At 42.6% G+C, this 15,940-nt stretch overlaps 1 protein-coding gene across 1 annotated transcript in view; it reads left to right on the top strand.

Moving 5' to 3' along the window:
* Window positions 1-15,940, top strand: part of HTR4 (5-hydroxytryptamine receptor 4) — a 129,219-nt gene that overhangs the window by 50,233 nt on the left and 63,046 nt on the right. The gene's annotated exons all lie outside the window — the stretch shown is intronic.

Raw genomic sequence — 15,940 nt, 5'->3', positions numbered from 1 at the left:
AAATACCAGCTGCTTCTAGGTCAACAAGCTGACCCCTGACCCTGTTTGAATTTTGGAGTGACTATTTAGCTTGTAGGCTGCTTGGGTGGGCTCTGTTGCACTAAGTCAATTGGAAACATGCACCTCTACCAGTCGTCCAAGAGTCACTGGAAGTTTTGCTGCTGCTTGTCCCTGATGAGTGTGGGATAGGATAATGTAGCAAGAGCACCTGCACTAGGCAATGCAGTAAACTCAGGAGCATACCTAGTCAAGAGTAGGTTGGTCATGGTAGAAAAACCCTATGACAAAGTTCAAATAAAAAAATCATTACACATTTTGCATTTATTTTTAGCGCGAGCACAGCTAGTGTGCATCTGTCTACCCACGCTGGGAGGCTTCTTCCCAGCTGCAGTGTAGAGATACCCAGGGAGAACTTAGCTGGGCAGAATGTTGCTACCCAAAATGGAATCTGACCAGGCCACAAGGGCTAACACCCCTAACTCCTGCAAAAACTGCCACGGAAACTTTAATGACCCCAGATGGTGGAGCATCAGGTGAACACAGAGTTCAGAGATTTAGGGAACATAATTTAGAGGCAATTACTACCACATGGCATGAATTTAGGATTTGCTATAGCTCTCTGTTTTCATAATAGAGCAAAAGGAGGAAAAGCTTATTTAAACTGTAACATTTAATGATGATAAAGAATATTTCCCTCCAGGGTTTAATTTGGAAATGTTTGTCGGTTTCAGTTCTCTGGGCAATGTAATGAGAGGCGTTTTACAATACAATATATCAATTCAAGAATAATGTTAAGAGACAAGAATAGCACCGTATAGCTTCAATGCGTCCCTCTTGCAGGAAGTCAGAAGCTGTATTGTGTGGCTGCAGCTCATGTCATGACCTGACCTCATCATCTGGAGTAAAAGTTGGCTTACCTCTGTTATTATAAAGCACTAAGGGGCAGATTCTCTGCCCTACTCCACTCCTTTGCATCACTCAAGCAGCATATAGAGAGCAGAGACTGTCCACAACTCCCAACTGGGCATACTCCAGTAGGTATAGATCTGGCTACTATGCTTTCCTCCCATCAACTCCCAGTATAGGTGGCATATAGAGGCTGGGGGGGGGGGGGTAGTGGTTGGAGTGGAATGCTATCTCCCAGCTGGAAAATAGTGTCTTGGGGGGTCATAAATGGCTTGCACAATTTAGCAGCCATGAGATTGCTCTAACCTGTGCCCAGGACCAGGGACCAGCAGAGACTCGGGAGGTTGTAACCAGCCGATTGATAGTCCTCTGCCTGCTTGGCTGAGCATAAACAAGACAGAGAGAATCTATCCTCACATGATCGTGAGATAACCAGAACATTGATAATGGCTGATTCAAGTCTCGATTAATAAAAAATTTAAGGGGGAATATAATTAATGCCAATCAACATGTGTTTATGGGAAATCTATCTGCTGAGATTACAGGTTTGGTTGATAAAGGTAACACTGTTGATATAATATACTTTTACTTCTGTAAGGCACATTTTGATTAAGACACTAGAATTATATAAAAATCAACATGGCACATGTTTTAAAATGGATCAGAACTAAGTAACTGATAGGTCTCAAAATGTAATTGTAAATGAGGAATTGTCACGGAGCAGCAGTGTTTCTAGTGGGATTGTTTCTTGGTCCTATGCTGTTTAATATTTTTATCAATGACCTAGAAAAAATATGAAATCATTATTGATAAAGTTTGCAGTTGAAACAAAGCTTGGGGGACTGGTAAATAATGAGAAGGACAAGTTACTGATACAGAGCAATATGGATTGCTTGGTAAACTGGTGTTTCAGTATAGCCAAATATAAGGTTGTACACCTAGGAACAAAGAATGCAGTCCATACTTACAGGACTATCCGGGTAAGCAGTGAGTATGAAAAAGACTTGGGGGTCTTGGTGGATAATCAGCTGAACATGAGCTTCCAGTGTAATGCTGTGGCCAAAAGGGCTAATGCATTCCTTGGATGTATAAACAGGGAATATCGAGTAGAAATAGTGAGGTTTATTACCTCTTGGGTGGCACTGGTGTGACCACTGCTGTAATACAGAGTCCAGCTTGGATGTCTGCAATTCAAGAAAGATGCTGAGACAGGGTTCAGAGAAGAGCTGTGAGAAAAATTAAAGAATGGGAAAATATACCTCATAGTGAGAGAGTTGAGGCAGTCAATCTTAGCTTATCAAAGACAAAGTAAAGGGGTGACTTGATCATTGTCTATAACAGGGGTCGGCAACGTTTGGCACGCGGCTCGCCAGGGTAAGCACCCTGGCGGGCCGGGCCAGTTTATTTACCTGTTGACGCGGCAGGTTCGGCCGATCGCGGCTCCCACTGGCTGCGGTTCGCCATCCCAGGCCAATGAGGGCGGCGGGAAGCCGCAGCCAGCACAGCGCTCGCCCGCACCGCTTCCCGCCGCCCCCATTGGCCTGGGACGGCGAACCGCGGCCAGTGGGGGCTGCGATCGGCCAAACCTGCCGCGTCAGCAGGTAAATAAACTGGCCCGGCCCGCCAGGGGGCTTACCCTGGTGAGCCGCGTGCCAAACGTTGCCGACCCCTGGTCTATAACTACCTACGTAAGGAACAGAAATTTGATTATAAAGGGCTCTTAAATCTAGCAAAGATATGACAATGGATGAAAATTGAAGGTATACAAATTCAGACTAGATATAGGGTACAATTGTTTAAGAGAGAGCCATCAGAACAGCTTACTAAGGGTTGTGGTGGGCTTTCAGTCGAGATTGGATGTTTTTCAAAAAGATCTGCTCTAGTTCAACCACAGCTGTTGAAGCAGGAATTAATTCAGGGAAGTTCTGTGGCTTGTGTTATTCCAGAGAGTAGATTAGATGATCACAACAGTCTCTTCTGGTCTTAAAATCAATGAATCTATAAGTAGCTGATCACTCTTAACCCTATAACTCTGCAGAGAGGAAGTGACACAGATATGGCCATAAAAGCTCTTTGTTCTGTTAGAGCTGTTGGAACCTAGCATTTTGCAAGTTCCACTGGGGGGGGGGAGGGGGGAGAATGCCCTTGATGTTGATCATATAAAGTTTGTTTTGAGGTTGCGTTTGGTATAGCACATTTCCATACTCACAGCACATTTCTCTGTGGCACCTCAGCGTCATTTCCAGCATAAAGGTGTGTGCTGTCATACGTGCAGGATTATGGATGCCATTCACCACTAGCAAAAGTGGCTCAGCTCTATTGACTTCAGTGGATATGTGTTTGCTAGTTATTATTATTCATTATTATTTGTATTACAGTAGCACCTAGGGTCCCCAGTCCATTGTGCTAGGCACTGTACAAACACAGAGCAAAGATGCAGTCCCTGTCCCAAAGAATTTATAGTCTAAATATATGACAAAAGACAACATGTAGATTCAGACAGATGGGGGAGCACAGGGAAACAATGACACATTATTGGTCAGCGTGATAGACAATAGTCTGAGTACACCAGCTGCCTAACTGCTGTTTGGTAGACAAAAAACCCTTATGCTAATGGTGAATTCAGCCCCATTATTTGGAGAAAAGATAATAGAAAGAGAAAGCTTTTATGCAACTACAAATAACTGAACTAATAGTAGAGGGAGCACAAATATACAGGTTTATGGCCTGCACCCAATGCCCATTAATATCCCTGAAAACTCTCTCATTGACTTTAATGGAACTTGGATCAGGCCCTAAATAAATTTCTTTTTGTACAGCTGTTCTCTTTGCCCAGTCTTTCTCCTTCAGGTTAAGCGTTGATGGTACAGTAGTAAATGTAGCCTTGCAATAACATCAGTTGAGATATTTAAACCTAGACTTGGCAATGCACTTGAAAAAATATATTGTAGGGGGACAATCTTGCATTGGGCAGAGGAAAGTGTGAGTGAGAGAAGGGGATCTAGACTAAATAACTTAACAGGCCTTTTCCATTTCTAATTTTAGGTTAACCTTAGTCAAGAGCAAAATTGCTTTTGATTTTACCTTCATTAACTTCCACTCTGAAGACTTGTTTTGTAAAAACCGAAGGGGTAATTAGATATAAAATGAAGAAAAACTTTGCAGTTTATTTGATGAGATTTCTTGTAATTTTAAAAAATGTTTTTCCAATACTGGCAATAAAACATACGTTCCAACTTCTCAGGGACACTTGGCATCTCACTGTAGTTTACATTTTGGCATCATAGTCATTGCCCTCATACAAGATTTTTAAAGTAAGTTTCACAGATGCTGAGATTGGCAGATCTTTAAACATAGGATCAAAAGGCAGAACATGAAGAGCCATAAATGTCACAGAAGGTAATTAACCATTGACACAACTTACCTAGGGATGTGGTCAATTCTCCATCACTTGTGGGCTTTAAGTCAAGACTGGAGCTCTTCCTAAAAGAGATGCTCTAGCTCAAACAGAAGTGATGGACTTGATGTAGGAATTACTGGGTGAGGTTTTATGACACGTATTATGCAGGACATCAGGCTAGATAATCCTAATGGTCCCTTCTGGCCTTAAAATCTATGAGTCGACAGCAGAGAAACCCCTCACCAGAACAAAAAGAGAACTGCACATACACCAAAGGAGCTGAGCACTAGGTGTGCTCTGTACAGTATTAAAGGCAGTTAAATTTAAGGTTCAATCAACACTCTCTTTATAATTGCCCTTCCCTTCCCCCCCTTGCTGAGCTAGATGGAAAAGCAGCACATTTAGTCAATTTTAAAGGGCTGTCAGACTGCAGGTGTGAAACCAATCTGGAGCAAGGGTTTTTGTGATGGTCAGAACGTGCATACAATGGGGAGAACCATACATGGAGATATAGACAGTGAGGCAGAAGAGACATGAAAGACCATTTAGAAATGGTTGTCTGTCTCACCCAGCGCTGGGCTTCCTTCCTTGTCCTTTAGGTTTCCAGTGGCTTTTCCCTGCCTGACCCACCCCTACTCACTCCTTTAATAAATGTTCTCCTTACGGAGCTCTGTCTCATGCAGCCTTCTGAGCTCTCATTTAGCTGCTTCCCTTTCAGCATTAGGACAGATGAGTTAAAAAGGAGAGCTGGGAGCAATGGAAAAAGGGCAGGCCCACCATTATATAAACACTTTAATTGCTTCATATAATGAGGTGTATTTAGGAGGAAAAATACCTTCTTTAAAATATATATATATATTTGCCAGTAATACATATGGGGCCAGATCCTCAGCTGATGTAAATCAGCCTCTTCTAGCTCTGTTTACTTCAATGGAACTATGTCGATCTACACCAGCTGAGGATCTGGCCTATGTTGTTTAACAAACACACCAGCTACATCTCACAGGCTTCCTCAGACCTGTTGAAGTTTAACCTGAGTGGAATGGAGCAGCAGAAGTCAGTGGGGCCGCTGGTATGTGAGGTGTCTTTGAGCTATAGGTTCATTACACATTACCGCCAGGCTAGCCAGCCTTTATGCTGGATCATTAATTCAAAGTGCCTTCATGTAAAAGCCAACCATCAGACAAAATTTCAAAGCCAAGAACTCAGGACCAGTGCTACATAGAGAGGAGACTGGAACCATATCTAGAATGGAAAGAGTGTGAATTGTACTGTTACTAAATCAAAGCAAGAAAAATTGTTGGGGATTTTTTGTGGCTAGTAATTGTACTGAAGAATTGATTCTAGGCTGTGCTTAATGTGTGAAATTTATTCTCAGCTTCGCTTTAATCCTTTGTTTGGAGTGGGTGACAAGATTTCACAACTATTGAAGCAAAAACCCTCCAACATGGGGGTGAGGGAAGGTTGTAGTTATTTTTTTTTGTTATTTTTTTTTTCTTGCAGCTTTTGCCGAATCCTTCCTTTTTACTTGTAATTGCAATAGATTTATTGGACTTGGGTTCTCCCAGGATAAAAAGGGGAGGTGCTATTTTCTCTTTACACAGCTGTCAACCTGGAAGTTTAGGCTGAGTTTCCCACACACCCCTTTTTTTTCTTTCCTAGTGTTTGGTGCAAAATTTAAACCTGAAAAGTTCTTAGATTTTTAAAATATTTCAAACATATTTAGGCTTTTGCCTGGTTGTTTAGAATGATCCTGCAAAGTTCAGGAAAAGGGGTGTGGAAGGGGTACAGCCTTCTTCCCACAGACCTCAAATGTTCACTGGCATCCATCCCCTGTTGGGGGACCTGTAGCATCCCTGGTTTATCCGGATTGTCGGATTAGAGTGACATTGATGGGGTCACTTAAGGAACAATTGTGCTGCTTCATCTGTGTGATGCATTCACCAGCCCAGGGAAGCTCTGCCTAGGCAGGTAACATACAGACTACATATGCCAACTCTGGTTCAGACACCTGCTGTGTACCTGTTCTGAAACTCTCTGCCCATTTACAGTTGTCATTTCTCCTCCAGACTCCTGAGCTAATACCAGTATTTGAGCTATAGCCTTGTTGGTGGGGAGTCCTTCTTATAATGGGCCATGATTTGCCAGCCTTGACAGTGTTAACTCTGGCGGCTGTGCTGTGGCCTGGTGCACAGCTTAAAAATGCGTCATCAGAAAAAGCCAAGAATCTTACAATAAGTTAAAAACTTGTAATTGCACTGAATTAAATCAAGATATTTATCTTATTTTATACAAGGGGGGATGGATTATGGCTTTAAAATACCACAATTTCCTTTATTTTACGTAAGATAATCTCTTTTCTCAATATGTCTGTATTTTGAAAAAAGCAGATTAGTCCTGAAATAACCCCTTTTGTTATGTGGCAGAAGATAAGTTTTACGATTAACATCAGAACTTCTACTTAGTCTGTCAGTTTGACTCTGGAGGAGAAGCAAAATTACACCCAGGGTACCTCGATCCGGGGAGCAACTTAATATCAATACATTCTAGTCTATTTTTAATTGTACAGTATGTGCTTTGGGTAATGAAAGCAGCCAATATATTTGCAAGGTGACACTGTGAATCCTCGGTAAGGCTGTCTCTCTGTTCTAAGACTACCTCTTGCTGTGCATCCCGCTAGAGACATCCACCTATATCCTGGTTTGCTGTATGATTCACTTTGTGTCTGGGTTCCTCTGAAAGCCCCTTCTTCAGAGACCAATTGGGATGCTCCGTTGGCATTTTCAGAAGCTTGGTGCATTGCAACAGCTCTTCTTTCTACCTCCCTTCTCTGCTCAATTTGAGTTCTGTAGTCAGCCATTCTGCATCCAATAGCATCATCAAAGACACCCCCAGCCCCCGAGCTCCTGGCTCAGCCTAGTGGCTTTCTGCAAGGCATCAATTAATCCGTCTATCATTTATGAGTAATCGAAAATAATTTGGCTTACAGAAGCCTGCAAAGAAGAACATGTGGTATCTTTACATTGACAATGGCCTGTCCAGCTCTGTTGGAAGGCAGCCCTGATTAGAAGGGCAGCGTTTATGAAAACCAAAGTGGAGACAATGGAGGGAAAAGGGGGGACAGCAATGGCTGCTCTTGCTGTAGATTGACAAACAGCCCAAGGCTTACTTTGAATGTAATTTTTGTTGGTTTGATTTCATTGTCTCCCTGATTCAAATGTAAACTTTAACTTAAATTAAATGTTGTCTCTGTAAATTAAACCTCTCCGGTCTTTCACATGCACAACTGTTTCCCAATGCTCTCTGCTTTGCCTGGCCAGTTTGCATGATGAATAATTTGTCTCCTGCATTTTGGAAACATTGGCATATAGTATGATTATTATTTCCATATGGAGTGCTGGAGAACTATGGTAGCTATTTCCCAGGTGTTTCATCAATGCATCGCTACAGATGAACCTGTGGCAGCTACTTCAGTTCTCCCATCAACTTTCCTTCTACCCAGCATCTCCATGCACAAAGCCCAGAGAATCTACTGCTCCTCCTATCTTGCATGTTTGCCACAAGCTGTGTCTCTGATGTAAGTACTAGCTGACAGAGAGAAAGCACAAAGATGCAGCCCACATGTCTGCAGGGACACTGCCCTGAATGAAAGTAAACTGGCTTTTCATTACTATGTTTGCATCCTTCTAGGTCTCCTGACAGTAAAGGCAGCAGCTCCGGTTCTGCGGAAAGCTATTTGAATGGTAATTTTAATTGGTTTGGAGGCTTTGATGAAAAGGCAAGACATTAGCTGTTGGAAAAACTTGGTATTGGGGAGGGCTCAAGTGAAATCAGATTAGAGAGCATCAACCAAGTGCCATTATTGGATTGTATAATTTCATTCCAGTCCTGTTCCCCACATCAGCTTTATTGTAGTGATAGATATTTATGCAGGCTTAGCCACAAGGCACAAATGGAACATGCTGCTCCTTAAATGCAAAGCTCCGTGTGTACACAGCGCTTCTGACTCTCCCTTTCATTCAAGGGCACTTTAGCTGGGCTTCTCATATCTAATGAACCCTGTATCAATGGCACATCTCTTACAACACTCAGAATGTTTAAAGCTTAGGGACAGTGTGGCGATAAGGAAGTGGCTGTGTGGAGATTTGATCTATACTTGAGTCTGGTATACCCTCCATTAAAACCATATCTCCCACTGACACTAATGGGAACTATGTATGTGTGTTGTTGAACATGCAGTTTACACTTAACATCTCCCGAAGCTTCCTGTGGGGTGGGGTGGCTCAACATCATCCCCCATTACAAGGCAGTGCCCAAAAGGCATATTCCTGCCCTGAGACGTGAACACTTGTTGAAGATTTACGGTCTGATCCAAAGCCCATTGGAGGCTTTGGATCAGGCCCTTAGGGGGATTTGTGGTATTATCCTTGGTATCCCAATTAAATTCCACCTACATCCCCCTTCTGTAGTTTCAGCTGCATACGGCAATCTTTTCTACCTCCTGCCCTATATCATTGTATAGTTTTGATGTGCACCGTTAATCAGTCATGCTCCCCAGAAGCTGCTGCATTTCATCTTTGGACAGAGTAACTCTTGGACAGTCCATATCAACATTTGCAAAGTGCTTTGTGTTCCTTGGGCATAAAACTGTTATATAAATCTAAGCTACTTTTGTTATATTATTCACTGTGGCTGCAGACATACTTACATCTAAAACTTAGAACTAATCTTTTAAGTGCACTTTAATTTTAGGCTGACTTTCTTAAAAACTCTTTTTCTTCCTCACTGCTGGAGGAAATGCATTTTGAATGTATCTCTGGGGAAGGATGGGGACTTTGAAGAACTGGTTAATTCAATCAAATGCCACATGAATTGTTCTGGGAATATTTCACAAAGATCTCCCAGGCTTTCCTCCCTAGTGAAGGAAGAATGTGGCCACTTAGTGGATGGTAAACACTACAAGTTCATAAAAAGAACAGGAGTACTTGTGGCACCTTAGAGACTAACAAATGTATTTGAGCATAAGCTTTCGTGGGCTACAGCCTACTTCATCGCATGCATGTAGTGGAAAATACAGTAGGAAGATATATATATATACACAGAAAACATGAAACAATGGGTGTTACTATACACACTATAAGGAGAGTGATCAGTTAAGGTGAGCTTTTATCAGCAGGAGAGAAAAAAACTGTAGTGGTAATGAAAATGGCCCATTTCCAGCAATTGACAAGGAGATATGAGGAACTGTAGAGGGGGGGGGGGGGGGAGAAATCTGTCCTATCTCGAGGCCTCTCCTTCTGCCCCTCCACCCCCATGAACAAGATACAATTCTGTGGTGACCTAGAATCCTATTTTCGACGTCTCCAACTCAAGGAATATTTCCAAAACACCTCTGAACAACATACTAACCCACAGAAACCTTCCTACCAACACTACAAAAAGAAGGATTCTGGGTGGACTCCTCCTGAAGGTCGAAACAACAGACTGGACTTCTATATAGAGTGCTTCCGCTGACGTGCACGGGCTGAAATTGTGGAAAAACAGCATCACCTGCCCCATAACCTCAGCCGTGCAGAACACAGTGCCATCCAGAGCCTCAGAAACAACTCTGACATCATAATCTAAAAAGCTGACAAAGGAGGTGCTGTTGTCATCATGAATAGGTCGGAATATGAATAAGAGGCTGCTAGGCAGCTCTCCAACACCACATTCTACAAGCCATTACCCTCTGATCCCACTGAGGGTTACCTAAAGAAACTACACCATCTACTCAAGAAACTGCCTGAAAAAGCACAAGAGCAAATCCACACAGACACACCCCTAGAACCCCGAGCAGGGGTATTCTATCTGCTACCCAAGATCCATAAACCTGGAAATCCTGGATGCCCCATCATCTCAGGTATTGGCACCCTGACAGCAGGATTGTCTGGCTATGTAGACTCCCTCCTCAGGCCCCACGCTACCAGCACTCCTAGCTATCTTCGAGACACCACTGACTTCCTGAAGAAACTACAATCCATTAGTGATCTTCCTGAAAACACCATCCTAGCCACTATGGATGTAGAAGCCCTCTACACTAACATTCCACACAAAGATGGACTACAAGCCATCAGGAACAGTATCCCCGATAATATCACTGCTAACCTGGTGGCTGAACTTTGTAACTTTGTCCTCATCCACAACTATTTCACATTTGGGGACAATGTGTACCTTCAAATCAGTGGCACTGCTATGGGTACCCGCATGGCCCCACATTATGCCAACATTTTTATGGCTGAACAACGCTTCCTCAGCTCTCGTCCCCTACTCTACTTGCGCTACATTGATGACATCTTCATCATCTGGACCCATGGAAAAGAAGCCCTTGAGGAATTCATCATGATTTCAACAATTTCCACCCCACCATCAACCTCAGCCTGGACCAGTCCACACAAGAGATCCACTTCCTGGACACTACAGTACTAATAAATGATGACCACATAAACACCACCCTATACCAGAAACCTACTGACTGCTATACTTACCTACATGCCTCCAGCTTTCATCCAGACCATACCACTCGATCCATTGTCTACAGCCAAGCTCTACGATACAATCGCATTTGCTCCAACCCCTCAGACAAACACCTACAAGATCTCTATCAAGCGTTCTTACACCTACAATACCCACCTGCTGAAGTGAAAAAACAGATTGACAGAGCCAGACGAGTACCCAGAAGTCACCTACTACAGGACAGGCCCAACAAAGAAAGTAACAGAACGCCACTAGCCATCACCTTTAGCCCTCAACTAAAACCTCTCCAGCGCATCATCAAGGATCTACAACCTATCCTGAAGGACGATCCATCACTCTCACAGATTTTGGGAGACTGCTGAATTGGAATTAATTTGCAAATTGGACACCATTAAATTAGGCTTGAACAAAGACTGGGAGTGGATGGGCCATTACACAAAGTAAAACTATTTCCCCATGTTTATTCCCCCTCTCTCCCCCAGTTCCTCATATCTCCTTGTCAATTGCTGGAAATGGGCCATTTTCATTACCACTACAAACAGTTTTTTTTCTCTCCTGCTGATAAAAGCTCACCTTAACTGATCACTCTCCTTATAGTGTGTATAGTAACACCCATTGTTTCATGTTCCCTGTGTATATCTTCCTACTGTATTTTCCACTACATGCATCCGATGAAGTAGGCTGTAGCCCACAAAAGCTTATGCTCAAATAAATTTGTTAGTCTCTAAGGTGCCACAAGTACTCCTGTTCTTTTTGCGGATACAGACTAACACGGCTGCTACTCTGATACAAGTTCACAGGATCTCATAGTGACTTCCTGGGTATTATAAGCCCTGTGTTTAGTGTGGTAACTGGAGAGGAAAAACAATTACCTCAAAAGCTGTTTGAAGCTTGGAAACTGTATGTGTTTTCTTTGTTTCTAGCAGGCCACTGTAGGGATCTGATCATGGCCTCTCCCTTCCACTTCCTGGCAACACAAACATGCATTTGTCAATACCTTCCTGACCACTAAGCACCTCAGCATAGACTTTCCCTCCTTCTCTATGCCATCTGAGCATGGACTTTCCCCATCAAACCTCGCCATCTCCATGTTCTCATATGTGCCGTCTCCCGTTGCTCACACAAGTCTGTGTTATATTTGTTGGATTTATTTGTTTTTAAATGGGTCCTACAAGGTTTTAACAAACTCAGAAGTAGGAAAGGCTCCTGAGGCATGTGTAAAATGTATATAAATCTGCTATATGTTATTTAGCCAGAAGATCACTGAAGGGAAAATGTGCAAGTGTCCTCTGTGGTTGCCTGATATAATAAAACCTCTGTCTTAGACAGATTTGAAAAACGTAGCTCTCATCTAACTTCCAATGGAGAACACAAAGAATGCTTCATGAGAAGGACCGAGGGAAAAATGTGCCTCTCATACCCCTTCAAAATCAGAATTGCATGGGCTACACAAATTAAGTCCACATCAGCTTCAAGAGAGAATCAATGTAGCACAGCCCTCTAACATATAACTTCCTCTAACAAGCCCTCAAATAAGATAGGAGCTTCCTGCGGCATTAATCCATCTTGCACTGGCTCTGAGCCTTAGAAAGCCCTGCCACTAAGGGGCTACATCTAATAAGGTGAACACTGCGGCCCAGTGCTCAGATCCCAGGGTGATGAGTGCGTAGACCAGTAGATTCACTAATGGGAAAATCTTTGCAGTGAAAGTCAAATCAATCCACCTCATTTGGCATTCATTGCATTCATAGTCAGAGGTTCTTCAGGTGTGAAATGTGTAATTCCACAGGAACCATATTTTAACACCCAAGGTACATCCTGGCTGGAGGAGGAGGAGGAGGAAGGAATACTATGGGCTAGGAGGTAGCACAAGGACTCATGCAAGTCAGAATACTGGGTTCTTCCAACTCTGCAACTGACTCACTGTGTGACCCTGGGCTAGGCATTCTTCTCTGAGTGTCTCATTTTATTCATCTGCAGAAATGGCATGCTAATCCTTGCCTACCTCTGAGATGGTTCAGGGTTAAACTAGTGTCTGTAAAGCTCTTCCAGAACCTTTGATAATAGGTTGCTAAATATATGTGTGAAATTGCTTAATTATTTTCCAAAAGTGGGAAAAACCCTTTGCCTAACACATCGAGGCTGGCCCTCCTCCAGCTCTTGAAGTCATCCAGTTGATACCTGCATGTACCTGACTTTACATTCAGAGCTAAAGGATAAAAAGCCTTTTGTGCAAGTCTGATAACATCTATTATTTTGGAAAGGGAGCATCTGGAGAATGAAAGTCCAAAGTGTGATGAGCAATGGCCATTGAAATGACTTCAAATAACTTGTCAGAGATGCTGGGAATTTTTCTCTGGTGCACTGAAAACCCAGTTCATCCCTCTTCTTTGCCCACCATGTGCTGGCCCAGACATCAAAGAGATAATCCTTCAGTGCAATATATGAGTCAATATTTGTTCAAGGTGAAGTTGCAAAGCCCGCTCAGTATCCCATCTGTTCCTACCAATTCTCTTTGTGGTGGTGAATACCTTGTAAACAGGTTGGCTAATGAGCTGGATGAAGGTATTTCTCAGATGGAAGTTACACCAAAGTACCTTGTCTCTGTGAAGCCTATGAAGAGAACTGGGTGAGATAATGAACCAAGATTAAAAATAATTAACTACATTTTATTTTGCAAGAAACTCACTTCCTCTAGGGCCAGATTGTGATGCCATCATTCACATTGGCCTTGATTCACCACACTGTCCGAGCCTCACAGTCACACAGAACGGAGAGCGGAAGCTGCTTACAGCTTCAGGTGTCCAGCTCCGGCACAACATAGGCCTATACTCTCCCCTCCCTATTCTGTTTATGAACCTGTCCTTCTACCGCCACCAGCTTTCCATTTGGGTGTGGGTGGAGTTCCCCAGGAAATGGTCCATCTGTCATCTCCAGCCAATTTAAGGCCACTTAGCTCTGCAGTGCTTTAATGGAACACAGTAGTCTTAGCAGACCAGAGAATCTGCCTTATTGAATAGGATCTTGAAGTCACATTGGAGTCGGTGGGGCTACTTATGGCGCAAGGTATTACTCAGATACCTTGTGATCTGTCTCAAGGCCTACTATATTTTTTGTTAAAGCTAGACTATGAGCTCCTCTGGGCAGGGACCACCATCCTTCTTGAGTGTTTGGAAAATGTCTATATATACACTACCATAATTAAATGATGAAGTTTGACCATTGATATTAGAGATGGGAAAGACTTACAAGAATTTCTAGTCTAACCCCAAGCTGGCCAAAGCTGGATTGGTCCCTACAGTAATTTTTTTGCCGCCTAATTTAAACAAGGGAACTTCTACTACCTCCTGTGGGCTGGGTGAGGAGGCCTGTTCCATGGTTTGTAATAGATTTCATGGGTAGGAACCTTTTTCCTGGTGTTTATCCTAACATTTCTCTTTCCTTAATTTCATCCTTTTATGCATAGTTAAAACTTATACCAACCTGAACAGTTCCTCACCCTCTTGATATTCACACCCATGATATCTAGCACCTGAAGTCTATATTAGCGCAGTTGGCAGAGAACAAGTTAGAGCCTTGGTACTGCGTAAGTTAATATGTTTGAAACTAGCCTACACATTCTGCCCCTTAAATCATCTTCCATGGATTTCCCAGGAGATCACTGAAGCATAGAAATGTTGCTAGCATTGCGCATCAAGTATAATTAATTGCACTGCAGGTGCTGGGAGAAAAGTAACACTAGATTTTATGGTAGCTAGTGTAAAGTTTGTTTTAGTAACTTCAGCACTGTTACACGAATATACGTTAGTCATCATAGGCAAAAAGAGTTCAGAAACATCATGAGGGATGTCAGTAAGCAAGATACCAGTAAGTCCTGGCTGACATTAAACACAATTCTCTCCCACAATAACATTGAGAAGTGTGCATGATAGTAACTTCAACCTTGTGGGACCCAAATGAGGAACAGCGGAAGGACAAATGAAGAGGAAGTTTGAAATGACAAGGAATTCATTTGTTTGGATTAGAAGAAACAACATTTCCCAGAAACTCAGTTTCCTGATTTGCTGTCTCTAATGTCAATAATGAAAAATAATCAATCACAGGCTAGAGCTGCAAGTAGCTGTGGGGGGGAAGGTAGATTTTGCTGAAAGATCATTCATGAGGTGTGGTAATATGTAGAGCTATGGCCATAAAAAGAATGTTAGTTTTTCCACAGCTGCCACGTACTCGGAGTGAAATGATGTTAAGTATTTCCTACTAAAGATACATACATCTTCCATCAATTGCTGTGCTGTGAGCAGCCAGTAGGAAAAAGAGTTTAGATATTGTCTTATAGGGTGATACAACTGGAATCAAGCTGTTTCATTATGGAGAGTTATTTCTGGGCAGTTCCCAGAGTTTCTGTTGCTATCTTAAGGCTGCTGGTTTGTCCTGTTAATGGATCAGGAGCTGACAAGCTGATGGCTGGGTGACAGACTCAAGCAGATTGTTGTTCTTTCTGTTTTGTTTTTTTTCTTTCATCAAGTGAGGGAGGACATTTCAGAGACAGAAACTTGATAGTGTTTCCTGGGCTTTCGGATGCAATAGAAAGGAACTCATACTATGATGCTAGCTGCACACACACACACACACACACACACACACACACTATATATATATATATGTGTGTAGCTATCTATCTATCCAGGCTCTGTGTGTGTGTGTGCGCATGTGTATATGTCTCTATTGAATTGAAAGAAAATGCAGCAGCTAGCACCATAGTATGAGTTCCTTTCTATTGCATCCGAAAGCCCAGAAAACTCTATCAAGTTATATAGAGCTGTGTGTGTGTGTGTGCGCGCGCATGTGTGATTTAATCTTCATAAGTCATAGTAATAGATTGGATCTAAATTTTACATTCAGGCTAATCTGGATTTTGGACATACACAAAATTTGGGGAGTGCTCCTATCTAGGGATTCAGTTTTGCCCATTATACAGACTGGAGACAGAGGAAATTTAGATGCAGATATAAAGTTCCATCAAATTCAAGGTGTTTTCAGATCCAGGGTTCTGGTTCAGACCCATCTCTAGTTGTAGCATGCTCACCCAAGCTGTGCACACATTCACCCATGCATGGAGGT

This window comes from Emys orbicularis, chromosome 8 (assembly GCF_028017835.1).
Source record: "Emys orbicularis isolate rEmyOrb1 chromosome 8, rEmyOrb1.hap1, whole genome shotgun sequence".
In the NCBI taxonomy this organism is placed as follows: domain Eukaryota; kingdom Metazoa; phylum Chordata; order Testudines; family Emydidae; genus Emys; species Emys orbicularis.
The sequence above is the reverse complement of the archived record's forward strand: the minus strand, read 5'-3'. Positions and strand labels throughout refer to the sequence as shown.